Source organism: Homarus americanus, unplaced genomic scaffold, assembly GCF_018991925.1.
Source record: "Homarus americanus isolate GMGI-L3 unplaced genomic scaffold, GMGI_Hamer_2.0 scaffold51476, whole genome shotgun sequence".
In the NCBI taxonomy this organism is placed as follows: Eukaryota; Metazoa; Arthropoda; class Malacostraca; order Decapoda; family Nephropidae; genus Homarus; species Homarus americanus.
The window spans coordinates 1,093,441-1,114,204 of NW_024736148.1; the positions used below are offsets into that span (position 1 = coordinate 1,093,441).

The window sequence follows — 20,764 nt, forward strand, 5'->3', positions numbered from 1 at the left end:
CAATAATTCTCACCTGACTAAACACCTGTAGAGGCAATGTACCGCTGTCACCCCTCACCTGTCCCAACCACCACACCTGTTGCTGGGATAGGTGTGGAACGGTAAAGTGACAGGTGTGGGACGGTAAAGAGACAGGTGTGGGGGTGATGGTGGGACAGGTATAGGTGGGTGCAGTTTATGCTAATTTATGCTATACACCAGGTAAATTTAAAGTATACACCAGGTAAACTCAGGTAAACTGGAGCCCATTGAGGGTACGATAACAGACCCGTACATACGAACATACCATCAAGGTGGTCCTGTGTGTGTGTGTGTGTGTGTGTGTGTGTGTGTGTAGGGAAAGTAAATACACACAACACACACACACACACACACAACACACACACACACACTGTACGATACCAGGTCAAGAGTAAAACTTTTTCCCTCTTTTCTCTTTCTTTCTTTCTCTTTTTCATTCTTTCTCTCTTTCTTTATCTTTCTCTCTCTCTCTTTATTTGTCTCACGTGTATATATAGAATAATCTAACGTGGGGTATGGAAGGAGGTAGAGGGAGAAATATAGGCATAGAGGGGAGGATAAAGAGGGATGGAGAGCTATGGGAATGTGGAGGGAGGGGAGAGAGAGAGAGAGGGAGGGGGAGGAGGAGGAGTGGACGGAGGGAAGGGAAGGGAGGGAGATTTCCATTCCGTTTGGTTCCTTAGATGAGTACAAGCGAAGGTGTTTTGTGTGATGCGGTACCTCTTGTGGGCCAGCCATTGAGAGCCCCTTGCGTGTGATTGTGTGCGTGCAGGACATTCTTGTGTGCGTTTATATTTGATGCTTGTGTGCGTTCATCTATTTGTGTGGCCGTTAAGAACTCCTTGTGTGTGTGTGTGTGTGCAGGAGAGACTAATGTAATGTGAGGGAGCACTTAAGAGGCCCTCCTTTGTTGGCTCAATAGAGGGGAGGATCAGCCCTTGATTACAGTAATTAGGCACAACTAAATTTCATCCCAGAACCTTGAGGGTCTTGGTGGGGTAAAGCACTCAGTGTGTGTGTGTGTGTGTGTGTGTGTGTGTGTGTGTGTGTGTGACAAATAAAACAAAATAAACCAGGTGAGATTATTATAAAACTAATCACATAAACCTTTATTTCCAGGTGAGTTGTTGTGCTTCAGGTGTGGGCCTCACGTTACAGGTGTATACGACAGGTAAGTACAAGACCTCAGCTCAATCATACCTAACTAACTCCTCATTAGTATTGGGGACTATTAGTACTATCAGGCTCCATTAAGAGTGTTAAGATCCCCACATCTCTCACAACCCCCCTGTCACCCCCCCCGTCAAGTTCTTCATAACTCTCCCTTGAGGCCTACCAACTTGGTGACAACAAAGCCGATCATTTAACTGTGAATCACCAGCCGGGAATGTCAATCACCAGCCTGCTCACGATGATAGTGGTGGGAGATAGTGGTAGTGGTGGTGGGGTCTTTGTCAACCAGGCTGACTAAGTGAGGCTTGTTGTTACTCTCACGACACCCCACTGATGAAAGGAGATTACCTATTTTTTTTCTTTTGCCTTCTTTCATGCTCGTCTTAATGGAGATGGTTGGTGGTAGTTGTTGATTGTTGTAGAGGAGATGGTTGTTGATTGTTGTAGAGGAGATGGTTGTTGATTGTTGTAGAGGAGATGGTTGTTGATTGTTGTAGAGGAGATGGTTGTTGATTGTCAGTGGTTCAGAATGGTGCTGGGGGGGGGGTGGGGGGCACAGACAGTAGGTGTAAGAGAATCCAACACCAGGAAAACACACACAACCAAAACACACACAACCAAAACACACACAACCAAAACACACACAACCAATAATACAAACATTCCACACACTGTCAACTGGAGGTAAACGGTCTGGTCTACAGTGTAAATTGTTTAGTGTGTAAATAACTAAAGTGTTTAGTTCTTATTGTAAGCTTTGCATAATATACACACACACACTATGTACTTATCAGACTCTGTATATAATGTAAACTGTAGACTAAACACCCTATACTATAAACAACTCACCATAAACTGTAGACTGTAGACACTATAAACTGTAGACTGTAGACAAGCCACAGTTTATGTAGCATGGGGGTGTGGGGGGGTTGTACTGTGGTGGTACAGTATTATGGATAAAATGACGGTGACCTGACACGCTGGGGAGGGTAGATGGGGAAGAAAGAGAGGGGTGAGGGAATATGGGTAGAGGAGGAGGATGAGGAGGAGGAGGAAGAGAAGATTAAACAGAGGGGAAATATGACGAAAGACCCAGTCAAATCTCTCTCTCTCTCTCTCTCTCTCTCTCTCTCTCTTCTTTCCTCCCCACTCTTTTCTCCTCTCCCCAATATCTCCCCCTCTCCCCCCTCTCTCACGGGAAGCAGTAACAGGGAGAGGGCCGAGTCTTCCTTCACACTCCACGTAACTTTATAGGAAAACTGAATAAGTTGATCATGAATTCATATACTGGAGTCTGACCCAAGGAGAGGGCCCCTTCCTCTTCTTCCTCCTTACTTCCTCTTCTTCTCTTTATCCTCCTCTTCCTTTTCTTCCTCCTCCTCTTCATTACTTCATCTTCTTCTCTTCATCCTCCTCTTCGTTTTTCCTCTCCTTTACATTCTTCGTCTTCATCCTTCTGTTTCCTCCTCTTCCTCTCTTCATTCTCCTCTAAATAAATTCTCTCCTCATTCCCTCTCTCTGTATAAAGTCTTCCCTCTCCCTCCCTCTCGTCTCCCTGGGTACAACAACCACCCCTCTCACGCCACAACTCACTCGATAATTTAGATTAATTTACATATTTTCCTCCTTAATCCGAATTGAAACTCTCCCAAACTCTGTGCCTCCCCTAGCGTACAGCCCCTCTCACCACGACCACTCCCTCTCACCACTACGGCCCCCTCTCACCACGACCACTCCCTCTCACCACGACCATCCCCTCTCACCACGGCCCTCCCACACGACCACTCCCTCTCACCACTACGGCCCCTCTCACCACGACCCTCACCCCTCTCACCCACGACCACCCCTCCTCACCACGACCATCCCCTCCTCACCACGACCATCCTCTCCTCACCTCCTCACGACCATCCCCTCTCACCACAATAAACTTCCCTCTCAACACCACATATGCTTCCTCCCCTCAGCATAATATCATCATCATCACACACACACACACACACACACCTAACCTAATCCATCTATTCATCGTATGTTATCGATGGGAACTATTTAAAGTGAGTTATCTTTAGAGGTAAAAAATAGAGAGATAGAGAGATAGAGAGAGAGAGAGAGAGAGAGAGAGAGAGAGAGAGAGAGAGAGATAATGGTGAAGATTATCATCACAGTGAACACCAGCCGTGACGAAATATGATGATGGTGGTTCTTGTGACGTGTGATGGTGGTGGTGTCGTCTGTCTGTGTCTGTCTGTCTGTCTGTCTGTCTGTCTGTCTATCTGTGTCTATCTGTCTATTTGATTTTTTCTATCTTTTCTCAGTGACTTGAAAATAGTGTTTTATGTCATGGTGATAGTGGTAGTGGTGATGCTGTGGTGGTGGTGGTGGTAGATGTGTGTGTGTGTTGGCTGGGAGGATTTGGGAAGGATTGCGGTGGTGGTGCGGGTTTGGTGTTGGTGGTGCGGTTTTGGCGGTGGTGTGTGTGTGTGTGTGTGTGTGTGTGTGTGATATGAAAAAGAGTTTTAAGAATTGAATTGAATTTTACCGAGGACAGCAGCTAGTTTATTGTGCACCCCATTCTCATCCTGTGAACTAAAGCCCCAAAAAATGATTACAGAGTAGAGGTCACAAGGGTGTTTAACAGACCCCGCACGGTAGTTAGGATATTGTGATCATGAATGTTACAGGTATTCCACTACACTGTTCATTTAGTTCTGTACATAGGAGTTGACTTATCCTCTGGGTAAAGTGAAGTGCCTTTATACACAGTGTGCTTGGAGGCCCTTAAAAGATTATACTTTCTCACAGACCAGGACGTGGTGTTGGAGTGTGTGGTTATGGTCTGGCCACACACTTAGCATTATATGTTACTCACCTCTGCAGAAGGGCTTCACTGCCAGAGGTACTTATATCCTAACCTTAGTCTATAGCGGTCACATGATATATCTCTCTACTACACAACCTGTACATAGCTACCCTGGCGGACAATCCCCCCTTCGATCACAACCCACACACCCGCCCAAATGACTTCACTGCACAACCTCTACCTCACTACACACCGCCGAAGTGAGAGCTCTTGACCACACACATAACCTATAGACAAAACACCATCACACAGACCATCTACACTGACGGCTCTCAACACTGTCTGTGGGAGAACTGGGAGAACTGGGTGTGCTGGGAGAGCTGGGAGAACTGGGAGAGCTGCCCTTATGACTCAGCCTAACGGTAATACACAGCTAAACTCACACGTAACAAAGGCACTGTTCAATATAATCTAGAACTGCCAAACAGAACCCCTAAATAACTGTACTCAGGCAAAGAAGTTGTTATTGAAGTGAAGGAAGCAGACGAATGTAAACAACCATTAGTCAATCCATTGTCTACCATGTGAGGATAAGATATGGTGGTGATGGTGACTCGGTTATGGTGAAGGGAGTGGGGATGATGCTGGGTTGTGATGGTGATAGATGGTGATGGGTGGGGCTCGTTGTGTTGGATTTGGTGATGGATGGTGGTGATAGGCTGGCCTGTTTGGGATGGTATGGGTAGAGTTTAGGATAGGACCTGGGTGATGTGGTGAGGGAGGGGTAGGGAAGGATGAGGGAGGGAGAGGAATGGAGGGAAGGGTAGGAGTATTAGGTGTGGAGAGTAGAGGGTGTTGATTATCTCGTCAAGTGTGAATCTTGTGACGTTTATGATGACTTAAAGAGATATTGAGACTCTGTGTGTGTGTGTGTGTGTGTGTGTGTGTGTGTGTGTGTGTGTGTGTGTGTGTGTGTGTGTACGGACATCAATCCCTCAACATGGACAAGTCATCAACTCTCCCTCTGTGTCTCCTGAAGGAAGGCCCTACGTTACACAGGCTTCTGACGGGGACGAGGTTCTCAGAAAACAGTCACCACAAGTCAAGCGGATATTTCCTAAAGCAATATAAGGGACGCTCGTCTGTATCCTGACGGTGTAGTGGTAGTGTGAGGGTCTGAATTAACCTAACCTAACCTCTATCCTACCCAACCCAACCAATCCTATCCAATGAACCTTCTGACATATACTGTAGGGTAACCAAAGAATTTCCAGCGCAGGTATTTCAACATACAATTAGCTCTAGAGAGAGAGAGAGAGAGAGAGAGAGAGAGAGAGAGAATATTTGGTGTGATATCAAGCTTCTACACACACCCAGAGTGTTGCCAAGAACTGGTGTGGGTTACCTGGCTTATTTTCAGGTACCAGGTGAACTGTCAGTGAGGTAAAAAGTACAGAACAATTTACCTCAAAACAGAATCTCATCGGAGCTAAATAACAGAGGACAGAACGCCACCGGGTCTAGTTACTTTAAATAACTCCTAATATCTAGTTACGTCAAGCTTGATTTGTTAGATGGAATTTTTGGGGGGGAGATTAGACACCCCCAGCTTAGTTCACTTGAAGATTAGACACCCTCAGCTTAGTTCACTCGGAGATTAGACACCCTCAGCTTAGTTCACTTGGAGATTAGACACCCCCAGCTTAGTTCACTTGGATAGACACCCTCAGCTTAGTTCACTTGGAGATTAGACACCCTCAGCTTAGTTCACTTGAAGATTAGACACCCTCAGCTTAGTTCACTTGAAGATTAAACACCCCAGCTTAGTTCACTTGGAGATTAGACACCCCAGCTTAGTGCACCTGATGATTAACAACCTTAACACTTAAATAAACTGACATGACCTAACCTAACCATACCCTCTCAGGTAACGTTAGGGAGTTTAATCATCAGGTGAAATAAGCTGGGGTGTCTAATCTCCAAGTGAACTAAGCTGGGGTGTCTAATCTTCAAGTGAACTAAGCTGGGGTGTCTAATCTTCAGGTGCTCCGAATATTGTACTAACAGGACAGAAGAGACCTTAGCACATGTACTAGTGTGTGTAACTGCCCGGGCGTCTTGTGGCGTGGCAGTAGTGTTCGTATGACTGTCCTCTGGTAAACTTTCCTACTGCCCAAGAGATTATTAGTGTGTGTGTGTGTGTGTGTGTGTGTGTGTGTGTGTGTGTGAGAGAGGCTGGAGGTTCAAGTTCTCGGCCCGATTCTCTAGAAATTAATGTGCTTGATTTTTTTTCTCTTATTGGTGAGACATTACGTATGTCCAACTGGATTCTGTTTCTCTCTCTCTCTCTCTCTCTGGCCTGGAGGACGTGTCTTAACCTACCCTTGAACTGGCCTGGTGGAGGGAGGGGACGCCGTCTCGTCCCAAAGTCTAACTGGGGCAAGAAGAAGCCTGAGAATCTTAATTTGAGGCGGAGGAGGAGGAGGAGGAGGAGGTGAAGCCTTAGAGTGGACAGCCGCCTTCCTCACGACCGAATCGACCGGACCGACAGACAGATGCACTAAAACTTAACAAGCACTTTGAAGGCTTGGTTATCGACTTCATTTCTACTTTTTGCACATAGAACAGGAAAATATAGGTCCCCTCCCCTTCTCTCTCCTGAATTCTTCCCCTCCCTTTCTCACCTCCTCCCTCACAAGAATATAACTACAGCAGCTCTATAAAATTAAATAAAAAATTACCCCAGTTATCGAATATCAGATAATGAAACAATACACCGAGACTAATGGCGGGTCAGTCTTATTGGGAGTTGTGACGAGCAGCAGCCGAGTATTGTAGAGTGGAGTGGGAGTAATGTTGTGACGAGCAGCAGCCGAGTATTGTAGAGTGGAGGAGTATTGTTGTGACGAGCAGCAGCCGAGTAGAGAGTGGAGTGGGAGTAATGTTGTGACGCAGCAGCCGAGTATTGTAGAGTGAGTGGAAGTAATAAGCAGGACGAGTAGCAGCCGAGACAGAGTGGAGGGAGTAATGTTGTGACGCAGCATGAGTATTGTAGAGTGGAGTGGGAGTATTGCTGTGACGAGCAGCAGCCGAGTATTGTAGAGTGGAGTGGGGAGTAATGTTGTGACGAGCAGCAGCCGAGTATTGTAGAGTGGAGTGGGAGTAATGTTGTATTTGGTGTAAAAGTTTAAAAGTGCGTGATGGAGTGAGACGAGGAGTGGTGGTAGGGATAGGGTAGGAGTGGAGGCAGGGGTAAGGTGAGAAGGAGAGTCAGGGATAGGGTAAGGGACTGCAGGAGGCAAGGGTAGGGTTAGAGGAGGAGGAGGAGGAACGTAGGGTGGGGGGAGAGAGAGGGGGGAGGGGGTTGACTGGACCACTCACATCATCCCCTGGGCGTAGTCTCTAACCTTACGGGGAAGAATATGTAATATTTTTGCTGCCCACTACCTGTGTGTCGCGTGTGTGTGCCTGCGTGCGTGCGTGCCTGTCTGTCTGTCTAGGTTATGTGTTATGTTAGGAGTAGTAGTTGGGAGTGTGGAGTGAGGGTGGGAGTGTAAGGGGTGGTCAGGTGTGGAGGTAAGGTAGGGGCAGCGTCTCTCTCTCACTCTCTCTCTTGGCTGGGCATCCGCGGGGCATAAGCACAGTTCCCGTTCCTTCACTTGGCTCCGGCTTGGGTTTAACCTCGGCCGCCGTCCTCACTCGTATCCTCAATCTCACTCATAGAATTCCATCCCATTTTTCTCACTCTTGATGCACAGGTAGATGAGGTGTTTTTAACTAATGTCTACTGACGGAGGTGTACAGTGACGGCCTGGGAGGTTTGAAGGAGATGTACAATAGCGTTTTCGCAGACAGGTGTGTGTGTGTGTGTGTGTATGGAGGTGTGGAGCTGGGGTCGGGAGGAGTGGCTACAGACTCACAAGGTTTAAGATTCCTGTGGAGTTTTGTCAGCTTAGGCCGAGGTTTCCGTGAATTTGTACGGCGGAGTGAATTAGTTCAGTTCCTGTTTGGTGACGATATGGTGAGGGAAAAAAAACGAGGCTGCATGTCTGGCATTTTCCACATAAGTCAAGTTGTTCGTTAAAATCTTTTGTTGTCTTTCCGTGGTTGAGGTGTTGGTAGGCTTATGGTGTGAGCGTCCTGTGAGGCCTTAACCTTGGTGGAATGGAAGGTGGTTGACTAGAATGTGGAGGATTGTATCAAGAATGAATGCTTGGGAGATCAGGTCTGGAACAAGTGGTTACTCATTCCGCATCCCTCCTCCCCCTACCTCCCTCCCTCCCTGACCGCAGACGCTGGTTCCTCCACGCTCTCAGATATTACGTTAATGGATAATAACTTACACCTTTATTTGGTATTATTTCTATTATATAAATCTACCTCGACATAGTAAATGGTTTAAGCCCAGTGGGAAAAAAATTGTAAGTGTGGAATATATTTATTGTGAGAATATATACGAAGTGGCATTGAGGCAGAGTGCGCGCCAAAGTGACTAGCCTCCTCAGAATGACTTGGACCAGTGAACGGGGAGGGTGTGTGTGTGGGTGCGCTCCGTCGCACTTCTGTAAACAGTTGACAATAATCTGGTGTTAACTCCGTGTGTACTCCATACAGACTATAATACCCGAGTGTTGGGTTAGTGAGAGTGGAGGTAAATAAGTGTGTTGTGTTGACATGAAGCGAGCGAGGAGGAGGAGTTTTTAAGAAGTGTGTTGGGGAGTGGACTCTGAGGTGAGTACTGCCCGGGGCTATCCCTGTTGGAGTACTGTACCACACGGCCGGACAACTAACTTACCTGTGTCACTCACCGCTGCACCAAACATCTTGTACAGTACTTAAGCCGGTGTGTGAGGGCCACGTATGGTGGTGACTGTCTGGCTAGGCCTACACCAGGTGTGATTGTTTCAGGCAGGTAACATGGGACGTGAGGCCTACAGGACTTACTTTATTCAAATTAATATGTTTGTTTACCTACATATTTTTATCAACTCACGTCACATTCGTTACAACAATAATGTGAAGGATTCAAGACGCTGTTGAGGTTATGTTTTGTAGTTTTAATTGTTTACATTTTCCGAGATAAGAACAGCATCCGTGTGTTCAAGAGTCAGCGTTGTGGCAGTTATTAAGACCTTGAGATATTTACCTCATCATTAAACTGGCTGTGAGTGAGTGTGTGTGTGGTGAGTGAGTGTGTGTGTGGTGGTGTGTGGTGGTGTGCGTGGTGGTGTGTGTGTACGTAGTGTGTGTCTTCATGTCGGCATCTTGATTACTCTAGTTGTGAGATCGTTCTGGGCACTTTGTAAACCTTCTGGTGGTAAGATTAGGTTAGTGACTGGTTGAAGACTTGGCCTCTGTGATCAGGTCTGGCTTGTTATGAGTCGTGGTGATGGTGCTTCGGTCATACAGCATCTATCTGTTGCAGTACTTGTCCAGGTAATGCAACTGCTAATGGTGAGGTCGAGTTGCACAATTTATAGACGAAGATAAACTGTTTTATTAACTATGCAACAGTTTGAATCCCCCCCCCCCCTTATTAACTATGCAACCATTAGTTTCTATGGATAAATCACCACTCAGAAACGTTGCTAACTCTCATACGCTGATTAAAGAACTGTGTGGGTTAATATTTTCACTAGAGAGAGAGAGAGAGAGAGAGAGAGAGAGAGAGAGAGAGAGGCTGATAGTGTAGGCAAGATAGCACAACACTGTCAAGGGAGAGACTATGTAGATGTCTGTGTTTGTTATTTACGTGTGGTGGCAGCTGGAGCAACAGGCGTGTCGTGGATCAGGTGTGTGAGCCCTAGTGTGTCCCATTAACCTTTCTACTGACGGTCAAGGAAGGGGGGGTAGTTGTTGTTGTGTTTAGCGAGGTAGTGGTGGTGGTTGTTGTTGTTGGCCACTAGTGTATCGGGTGAACCTTGTGATGTCTAGAATTAGGTTGTGTTGTACGGCTGTCTGTCAGGGAGGGATTTTACTCGCTTGGCTTGATTATAATCAGCTTGCCGGGGGGGGGGGTTACGAGACTTTCTTCATTGCTCTTTGATTTACTTAAGAGTATTTTATTTCTTCACAGTTTTATAAAATAGTTTGAGTTGTTAGCAGGTAATCGAGTCACTTAATTTCTCAAACGCCTTATAGCCTTTAAAACACTTAGTAATAATTAGTAAAGCTTCAGGTGTTCTCAGTAATGCCAGACGACCTGTGACTACTTTGACAATTAATTACATAAGAGTATATACCTGTACATTATATAATTATAAATGACCACCTGAAAAATTACCACCCCGGCTTATTTTCACCCAAGATTAAACCATATTAACACTATTTGGGGGTGAGATTAGGACAGATTAAGGTGATTAATCTTTAGGTGAACATAAGCGGGGGTGGTGATTCTTCAGGTGACCCGAAAAAATCTAAAAAGTGTTGAAGATTGACGTATCTGCTGGGCCAGGGTGAGAAGGGACACTTCTTCCAAATTCCCTGGGACTCTCCCCTTGAGGTATCTCGTCGTTCTCTCTCTCTCTCTCTCTCTCTCTCTCTCTCTCTCAAGGTTAGGTTTGTTTAAGTAGACCAGATATGACGTATATTATGACTGATTCTTATAAATTACTTTAATCGAGTTATAAATAGTTTTGCTTCAGTGAACTTGGTGAGTGTTTGTCGTGTAGATTAAGTAAGGACACACACACACACACACACACACACACACACAGAGGAGTTTATGTGTGTATCTTTAGTCCCTGAGTGGCTAGGCTGTACCTGCCCTCGTTTTTTTTATGGAAATATTTAACGCCGGGAAAATCAAACCGTTCAGTTGCCTCAAAGTTAAGTGGCTAAACTGAGATCCATAATTATTTTTTTAATTTGGTTTTAGGCTTTTGAGGACTAGTATTGTATTTTTTTTAATTTTCATAGATTTAGGTAAGAAAACGAAGGTATTTTTTAATTATATAGTTACCTGGAGATTAGGCATCCCAGCTTATTTCACCTGAAGATTAAGCACCCTAATGCTTCTTGTGGGAGGAGGGTTAGGTTAGCATTGAGGTTAAGTTAGGCTAGTTGACGGTGTTAGGTTAAGTTAGGTTAGTTGACGGTGTTACGTTAAGTTAGGTTAGTTGACGGTGTTAGGTTAAGTTAGGTTAGACGCCGAAATTAGTTCACTTATAATGGCTCCCTGATAACCCGGAGTAGTAGTCAAGATGTTGTTAACGAGCGAAGGTTGGATGTTATCTCTTGTGTTTATTGGTGATGTTTAACAGGTTCCTCTTAATAGACTAACTCTGTGGCTGATTACTTTTTGTTACCTGTATAATATCCAGGTGAGGTTGTGTGTGGTTAAGGTGGATGGTGTGGTAGTAAAAGGTGGAGTGTAGTTGGTCCTTGAGTGAGTGTGAGGTGGAGTGTAGTTGGTCCTTGGGTGAGTGTGAGAGTGGAGGTTTAATTTTAAGGTAATAAAATAGCGGCGAAGGTGTGGCTATTGGGGGAGGCTGGAGACCATTATGTGAGATTTAGTGTAGTTGGTGTACAGTATGTAGTCCTCGAGGGAGTGTGGAGGTGTAGTGGTGTAGAGGTGTAGTGGTGCAGTAGGTGTAGTGGTGCAGTAGGTGTAGTGGTGAGGTAGGGTGGTGGTGTATGGTGTGGGTGTAGTGGTGTAGAGGTGTAGTGGTGCAGTAGGTGTAGTGTCTGTGTAGTTGGCGGTATCGATGTTACATATTTGAGGTGGAATGTATCCCTGGGGTAATCAATGTCAACAGGTGATCAGGAATTCAGGTGTGAGTATAAAGATTTCTTGTGGGTAATTCAAGGTCTCAGATTGTTAAGGATTCGTAACTATGAATACTCCTCATACCTGAATAAACAAGAACGCTTAACTGGCTCGTCAAAAATAAATACTAGCATAACTAACTCGATACATTCCTTTAGCATTAGTTATTGGTTAGAATCACAAAATACATAATGTTTCCCATGACACATGATAATGCAGTCGACTAAGGTGTACCTCTCCTCGTGTGAAACTAACAGGTGACAGAAACAAAACATTACCTTCTATACCCTGAGGAACACCACTAAACGACCCTAGCCATCTGAGGAAACAAACCATAGTGACTGGCAAAAACCCATTTACGCTGATGGGATGAAGGCTGTAGAGAAGAGAGGGGGGGAAGGACAGAGGAGCCCCCATCTAGTGGTTGGGGGGGGTCGTGGTGGAGGTGTCAGCGTTTGTTACTCCGAAACAATAGTGTCTTGGGGTCTTGTATGGAAGGACCTGTCATCATAACTCTCTCTCTCTCTCTCTCTCTCTCTCTCTCTCTCTCTGTAAAAGTTATTGATGATCAGTTTTTCGTTTTCTGTGGGTACTTCTCTCCTGGGTTCCGAACCTCTTAAAAACTTTCTCGCTGTTTTGACTCGCTACAGCTTCGTGTCTCGCTTTCTAAGTTGGCGTGTTCGTTTTTCTTCCCAGCTTTCTACTATATGACAACCTTGTGTGTCTGTCTGTCTGTCTGCCCGTCTCTGTCTCCGTATTGTCTGTCTATCTGTCTATCTCTGTATGTGTGTCTGTCTGTAGGATGCAAAATATCCCTCCGTCTATAACTCCTGAACCGCACTTTTTAAATTATATATATCCACTCGTAATTATTATGTAGAGAATTATAGACTAGCGTTGGGGGATATTATCAGGGCTACAGTAGACCAAGGTTTTTGTGGAGTAATTAAGACTCTTCAGGTATAATGGTACAGTGTTAACGCGTACAACAGGTGAAGCCCAGACCGGTAATACTTCACCTGGATGACGATGACGATGATGATGGTGGCTTAATACGTCGTCAGGTGAATAATACTGAATATATAAAGTGTAGTTCAGACAGACAGACGGACGGCAGGTACAGTATGATCAAGTGTCGTGTTGAAGCCTTGTAATATTTACCGGTACTCCAGCTGGTCGGTGTGACAGAAGCCCCCCCCTTGCTGTCACCTGGAGTCGGAGCACCTGAAGATTAACCACCCTAGCGCTAACCTAATCACCCCCTCCCCCCCCGCTCAGGTGGTGATACGTCAGGTGATCTAATTAGTCATGTCAGACACTTATTACTAAAAACAAGTTATCATTAGCCATTAAGTCATAGCTAAGTGTTGAATGGCTTTGTTAGTATTTGATTGGTTGTGAATGGTTATGAGTGGTTGTGATTGGTGTATTAGTAATCACACGGTTGGTTGGCATCTCCCCCGCCCCCTTCGTTTTTTTTGTGTAATTTGTGTTGGTACGTCGTTGTTCATCCTGGGAAATATTGAAGTATTTTTTTTCCCCTACTGGTCGTGTACTATGTCTGTTTGTATCCTGGGAGAAAAGGGTGTGTGTTGTGTGTGTGGTATATGTGTGTGTGTGTGTGTGTTTGTATGTGGGCTCACCTGTACGGGGCGGGACAGGTAGGACCAAATCAGGCTTACTGTGGTCGGGCCAAGGATCAACAGGTATTACCCCCCAGGACTCCTTTGTGGCCAGGTTAACTTTTTATTGTCACCTTTTTAAAACGTTTCCAGGGAAGGTAACAAGGACAGTATAGAGCGTTAATATACAGGAAGAAATACAGTCATGTGTGTGTATACGAGTCACCTGTGTATACCAAGTACGTATATTACCTGTATGTTAAAGGTATATTAGGGCGTTTAATTGTAGCTTCTTTACTCTCAGGTGTGTGTGTGTGTGTGTGTGAGGGTTGGGGGCCACATTACATTATAAGACCTCTCATTTTCTCCCCTTTATTTGACTACTGGGATCACCTCGCCTCTCACCACACTCCCTCACTAGTGGTGTGTATTTTGCCAGAGAGTCATTAACATCTCTTGTGGAGGTTGTGCCAATTTTTTGCCAACCCGTGAAAGATATTTTTACTAAGAGGGTGAGGTGGGGCGGGGAGGAGCGAGGCAGGGCAGGGTGAGGTGGGGGCTATATTACTCACCTGTAGTAACAAACTCATTAACAGGAATAGTAACAACCCCTAGTCACAGGTATGAACCCCTTCTGTTATTCCCAGGATGAAGACGTCAAACATTGTGTACGAAACAACGTATATAAAAGACCTATTCTTTCTTCTGTTCATCCTATCATAAAAAACCTTACGTCTCTTTATAAAATGTCTTAAGTTAAGTCTTGGTCGTTACTTATAATCGCCTTGGGTCCAGAGTCTTAAAAAAATACTTATACTTTTTACTTTATGTGGCTAAGTGGATGGGCTTACTTATATTGTGTAATTTTGTACTTTATAATTCGTCGACTTTGGGCTGTAGTGTACGTGGGTCCGTTAGTCGTACGTGGTTAATTTACTCAGAGGGAAAATTAACGTACGGTTTTAGGGGTGTAAATGCCGACCAGATTCGACCGATATTTCTACTAGACTAGATTCGTATGTTACCTTCACGTCGATCGGATTTAATCGATACATCCAGTCGACCTAATCTCTACCAGGTGAACAGGTTGGTCGTGTACCTGTACCTCCTAGACGACTCCCCCCCACCGACGACCCCCCCACCGACCGACGACCCCCCCCACCGACGACCACACCTGTTGGGGTAATGGCTACACAGTATACATTTCCACCCGATTAAATCCTCCTCTTTTTTTTTTAGTTTTTCTTTCACCCAATAGTCTTCAAGTTCTTCCTTCCAGACGATCGAAGCCCTCCCCCCCTCCGTTACGTTACCGGCAGAGTAGAATCGTTACTTCCACAGCCTATAACGGTAACGGTTTTCCTTCTCCATTACAAATGATATCAGGTTTTTATCCATTGAGAGAGTTGATGTCTGGACCTGCCTACCTACCTGTTATGTGACCTGCCCTGCCCCACCCTGCCCTGCCCTGCCCTGCCCCACCCCGTCTCGCCCCTCTTTGATCAGCCATTTAAACGTCACTCCTGAGCCCCTATTCACACTTGATTGGTTTTCTGGTTCATCCGAGTCTTTTTTTTTCTCCAAATTTCACGGGTCTTTTATTTTCCTTTTCTCGAGTTCTTGATTTTTCTTTTTCCTATTTGTTTCCTTTTTGGGGGGAGTGGGGGGTCTTGGGTGTGGGTATCGAGGGGGAGGGGGTCGGGTTTCTTTCTGGGTCCGGAATCAGGTGAATTTTTCTCCTTGGGGGGGCTTCTTCCTTCCACTGAGGTAGGTGGAAGCTTCAGATACGGGCACTATCGTTCATCAGGTGCCAGGATGTGTGTGAGTGTGTTTGAGGTCTAGAGTTCTTCTCTCAATGCATTTATATTGAAGGTGTATTGTGAGCTTGTGTGTGTGTGTATGTGGTATGGGCCTATCTTGCCCCTGGCGCCGGTCTATAGGGGGGGGGGGGGCAGTGGGAGGATACAAAGCTCCAACTATTTTCTTGTCCTTTATTTGGGATCTTATGGATGATGGCCGCCGCCCCCCGTCTCTCTCTCTCCCTCCCACCCTTCTTTCTCTCTCCTCCATCCGTCCCTCATCCTCTTCCCTTCCTCTTGTGTACCTGTTCCGGCTTCTCACCATCCTTCCCCTCCCATGAGAGCGCCACCTTCATCCCTCCTGGCGAAGAGAATCGGGCACCTCTCCACCGGGTCAGTTTTTGGTGGACGTGTAAAAAGATGTTTCCTGCGGGGCCGTCGGCAGTTGAGCAGCTCATTGTGCGCGGGTCCTCGGTGATCATCTTTCACGGCGTTACAACTGGGAAGTTTATCTATTAACAGGAAGCGCCCGCCGCCCGCCATTGTCAGCCTCACAACTGATGGTGGTCGGGGGAGGCCTTTGATGCGCCTCTGTTTTTTTCCCCTCGACCAAGGAGGCCAAGGAAAATGTTTGGGTAAGGTTCCTCGTCTCTCACTGTGTCTTGAGGCCTTTTAAAGCACATTCCGGTGGTGTGTGTGTGTGTCTGGTCACTGATGGCTATTGTTGACGGGTTTTAAAATGTTGTTGGTCTTTTAATAACGATGGACTGTGTGTGTGTGTGTGTGTGTGTGTAAACTTTACGGTCCTCTCGATCATCTCAGGTATTTTAACGCGTTGTATCCCGCAGGTAGATGTTGTGTGTGGTTCATAACATCACCACCAGAGGGCGGTCTAGTAGTACCATTAAATCGTCCTGTGTAAGATGCTTTGTTTACGACTAAATTCAATCCAATCTTGTCTCCGTATGTGAGCTTAAGGGGGGGGGGGCAGTGAGGAACAATTATATATGTGTACTGTACTTTTAAACCTGTTACAGTGTTTAGGTTACAGAGATACAGTGTTCCTTCATGGGTGGTGTATCAGTTAAGGTAAGAAAGTGCAGTATTGAATAGTGAGACTGAGAGTGTAAACAAGATCTTACAGGTGATGTTAGACCAGGTAGTGAGAGTTATTTATATAAGGTTAAGGCTTAGGGATGACGGGACCACAGTATGAATGGTTAGGTTAAGGTAGATTGGGTTAAGGTAGATTGAGGGTCCCATTAACACCAGGTAGATAAACAGTCTCCAGGTATATACAGGTGTGTTGTGAGGTAATTATTATCCTTCATTAAGTTATTCAGGTTAGTTAAATTGAAGAAGAAAAGATGTATCGCCCATGACCTGATGTGTTCTTTTGTTTTTTGTTTATATTCACTGTTTAAAGGTCTCCATATTGGGCCCCTGTGTGTGAGAGGTGACGTAACGTGCCCAAATGAGGCAGTAAAACATGAGAGTTCACCACATGTTCATCTGACTCTGCTGCCCCATGTGTCCTTCAACTCTACTGTAAGAAACTTTACCGTGAGATAATGTGACTGAGGGAACTTGAACATACTTTATAACTCTTATTCGAGAACTTATTATGAGCCTTTGAACCTTCTGAGAACTTTTAAGGCTCCTCAACACCACAAAGAGAACGAGTATAGGTTTCAACTCCCTCTGAGAACTAACTCTATAATGAATTTAACATGATAAAAATATATAACAAAAGTAACCTAACAAAAAAATATTAAAATCGCTTCAATTTATATTTTGTCTGGGTTTTTATTATAAGAAATGACTAGAAAATAAGAGTGTGGGATAATAGGTCATGTGGCAAGTATCTTTAAGTGTTAATTTGGTTATTCATCTCTCGTGCTGCTCGCTGTGTTGACATATGACAGGAAGGAAAAAACATCAATATTCAGGCAGGGAGACTGTGTGTGTGTGTGGGTGTGTGTGTGTGTGTGTGTGTTAAGTAATGCAGCTTGAGGCGGTCAGAGAGGATGGGACCGAAGCTTAATTTGGGAAGATAAAGCTTAATTTTTTTGTAGGTTTTGTTTGTCCTTTGTTTATGATTGGTTGGGTGATGGTGGTGGTGATGATAAGATAAGAAGGTGTTGACGATAAGGAGAGATAGAGAGAGGCTTATCAGAGACTTCCTGTGATCACCTTAAGGATCTCCTCCCGACGTTACTCCTGCTGGGGGAGGAACACACCAATCACCCCTGTAGATCTACCCTTACACCGTCACCACTGCCGGTGTACAAGATAACGATAACACCGGTTGACGTCATTATGCCGTTATCACCGTTAAGAATCTGTTGCAGGTGGTTGTGACGCTGTTACTGCGTGTTATGGCTGGTGATTTGTCTTGTTCGTTACAGTTGATTTTACAGCGTTTGTTATGTAAGGGTCTAGAGGAGGAGGAGGAGGAGGGTGTGGCAGTGGACGGGAGAGAGAGAGACTTTTGTTTCTCTCTCTCTCTCTCTCTCACGATCCCCAGGTACACACACACACACACCTGTCTATTTACCCCTTCACCTGTTGATGATCCCGGGACCTCCTCTCCTCCACCCCTTCAGCCTCTCCCACACACTGCCTGTTCCCCTCCCAAGTTCCCTCAATACAACCTGATCATCAAGAGCATTGTTCCCACCTGCTTACAACCCAGTAATAACAACCTGCTTCACCTGGGCTCACCTGAGGAAACTTACCTGGCTCAGTACAGGAAGGAAAGAAAGGGGAGGGGGGGGGGGTTGTCTGTGGCTGGTGAAGGAAGTGCGGAGTTCTTTCATTCTTTCATGAGGAATACAGAATTGAGATTGGTGGAATTGAAGGAAGAAAGTGTAGGGTGTGTTTGTGTGAGTGTGTGTGTGTACCCGGGAATCGTGATATACAGGTGTAATCGCTAATGAAACACGGGTATATATGACAGGTGTATAGAGGACACAGAGATAAAGGTGTAGTAGAGAGGAGGAAGAGACGACTCAACACACCGTGGGAACGTATCTATACCTCCGTGTTTGGTCATCCATGAACCATTAAGCCATCAAGGTATATATAGTTTGTATAGTATTTCTCACGAGTCTGTTATACCCAACCTAACCATTAACTGTGATTTAGTCTCTTAGAGCATATACTGGACAGCACATATCAGCTCCCTACTGTACTCAGGTAGACACAATAGACAAAAGGTAAACTGGAGGGGTTCATTTAATGCAGGTCACGTAGGACGGTCCAGTGGCGTCCTGTAGCGTCTTCCTCCATCCTGCTGGACCTGTAGCTTGACCTGCATCACCAACATCCACCAGGGTCACACACACACGGGTTGATCAGTCACTGTCATATATATTCAACGAGGCGTCCCCTTGCCCGCCTTCACCAACTATCACCACTACGGTAATCCATCATGGTGACAATACCTATTACCTGGGCAAGTGGTGCACACACACACATTAGCAGTCAACAGTTGTCACCAACCCGTGTGTATGACTGGTGATGCCTGGTGCAGGAGAGAACAAGGGAACTCACAGCAGGTTTTTATTATTTTGTAAAGATGAGTTTGTAAATTTAATAATCTTGTTTTTATTTGTGTCAATAATATTAATGAGTTTGAGAGAGTAATTGAAGTATGAATTATGAGTTAAACATCATATCAGTGACTAGTAATGAAGTGCGTGTGTGTGTGTGCGTGTGTGTCGTGTGTAGTGTGTGGTTAGGAAGGTAATTTGATGTGTTGTTTGCGGTGTTGGCTGTGGTAGAAAGTTATGTGGTGTTAATATATCTCTTATGTGGTGGTAGTGTGGTGTAGCAGAGTGGAAAGAGTGACGCTGGGTAGTGGTGAGGGAGGGGGGGGGGTCAGGGTGACTCAGTCAGACCAAACAGCTGGTCAGGTGTGAGGGTGAGACACTCAGCTGGCATGCACTACTACCACCACTACTACTACTACATGTGCTCACTAATTTTGGTCGTGTGTGTGTGTATATCTCCATGCACTCTCGTTACTTAAATATTCTGTATCTTAGTTTTAACATCCTAATAAATTATATAGGTAGATCATGATTATGTGAATCATTTTCTCACAACCTCCCTAGTTCACCATCTGACGTGTAAGAAAAGACTTACCATTGTAGACTAGACACACAGGTGAGTTAGGTGCTCTCCTCAACTCTAGTGGCAACAAGTGGGTGCTGGGAGCGAGTAGCAACAGTGTAATGCATCACCCACACTCCCCCAGTTGGTGGAGGGGTGTGGGTGTGGTCAGAGTCGCGGGGGCAGAGAGGAGAGCCCCGCCAGGAGGCCTTCTACAGGTAACAAAGGTGCGTCGGTCAGGTGGTGATGGCCAGGCCAAGGTCGCTTGAAGCCTCCTCCTCCTCCTCCTCACTGCTAGCTTACCTGTGTATCACCTGGTGGCTCCTCTCAGTCTTATGGTGGTACCTGTACATTATTTAAGATGACAAACTGGAGCAATGTAAGATTAGACATTACAACTCAGAAAGGTTACCTGTGTTTACGTTACCTGTACATCACTTCTGTATTCATTAATGATATAAGGTTAACCCCCCTACCTGGGTCACCTATCCTGCCTAGCGTGACATACACAGCCCCTAGGTGAGAGTATACAGTGTACTACAGTCAAGTACACTCGCTCTGGATAATCTACACGACTGGGGTTATGTAGAGTCAATCACTGGAGGTTGTGTAGTGATTAGGGGATTGGAGGTGATTTAAAGCTTTGTGGATTACCTCAGGTGTGTTCATGGGTGTGGGAGTTACAGGTGTGTTAGGATGGCCAAGTGTGTAGGAGTAACAGGTGTATTGTTAGGACGCAGGTGTGGATGTGGTGTACAGGTGAAGGCTGGTTTGTTCTCACGGTAATAGATGACTCACCTGCTCTGGTTGTCGTCCTTCTTACATCCGGCTGTTTGGTATAAATACATTGAGCGGTATCCGGCTCTTGTGTGACTATCTCCAACAGTGTCTTCCTAACCGGCTAAAACTCAAGCGCGTGTGTGTATGCGCGCGCGTTCTTGGCACTAGATAATAGCGTATAATTATGTCAGTGGGTATTTGTGGACACGTCAGTGGTTGATTAAGGCAACAGGTGGTGATGTAGGTGTGCATCTTGGCCTGACCTAGAGAACTGGTTATAAGTGGCAGGTAAACCCCCGGGGGAGGATACACCCCTGGGGCCCGTGTGTGTGTGTGTGTGTGTGTGTTTATATGGAAGTGTTTTCTTGCGTGAGTGTTTATGTGTTTGTGTTTAGGGGAGAAAAGTGAGGGCATGACTAGACACACTTCACCCCTCACCCCCCCCTCCTCCTCACCCCTTCCTCCCACCGAGTTCTCTTGGCAGGTGTGTGAGGGGGAGACAGAGGGAAGGGTGTTGGGGGAGAGGGTGTAGGTGCTTGAGGCAAACAAACAGCTGTCTATAACACCTACAGGCGACACTCTGGGTACACACACACTCTTTCTCTCAGGGCAAATAATCTTAAGTGTACTTGGGTGTATTGTACTGGGGAATATTAGTGTATTACAAGGAAGTGTCTTGGGTGTA

At 45.6% G+C, this 20,764-nt stretch overlaps 1 protein-coding gene across 6 annotated transcripts in view; it reads left to right on the forward strand.

The window, feature by feature from the left end:
- LOC121872017 (FERM domain-containing protein 4B-like) overlaps positions 1 to 20,764 on the forward strand; it is a 192,213-nt gene that overhangs the window by 113,574 nt on the left and 57,875 nt on the right. Inside the window, exon 1 of one of the 6 annotated variants that reach the window (XM_042374655.1) lies at positions 1,147 to 1,192. The exons of 4 other annotated variants lie outside the window; for them this stretch is intronic. The gene's annotated coding sequence lies outside the window, so the exon portion shown is untranslated. Of the gene's footprint in view, positions 1 to 1,146; positions 1,193 to 8,731; positions 8,838 to 20,764 lie in introns of those variants that run through there. One more of the 6 variants, XM_042374654.1, reaches the window with a different exon arrangement.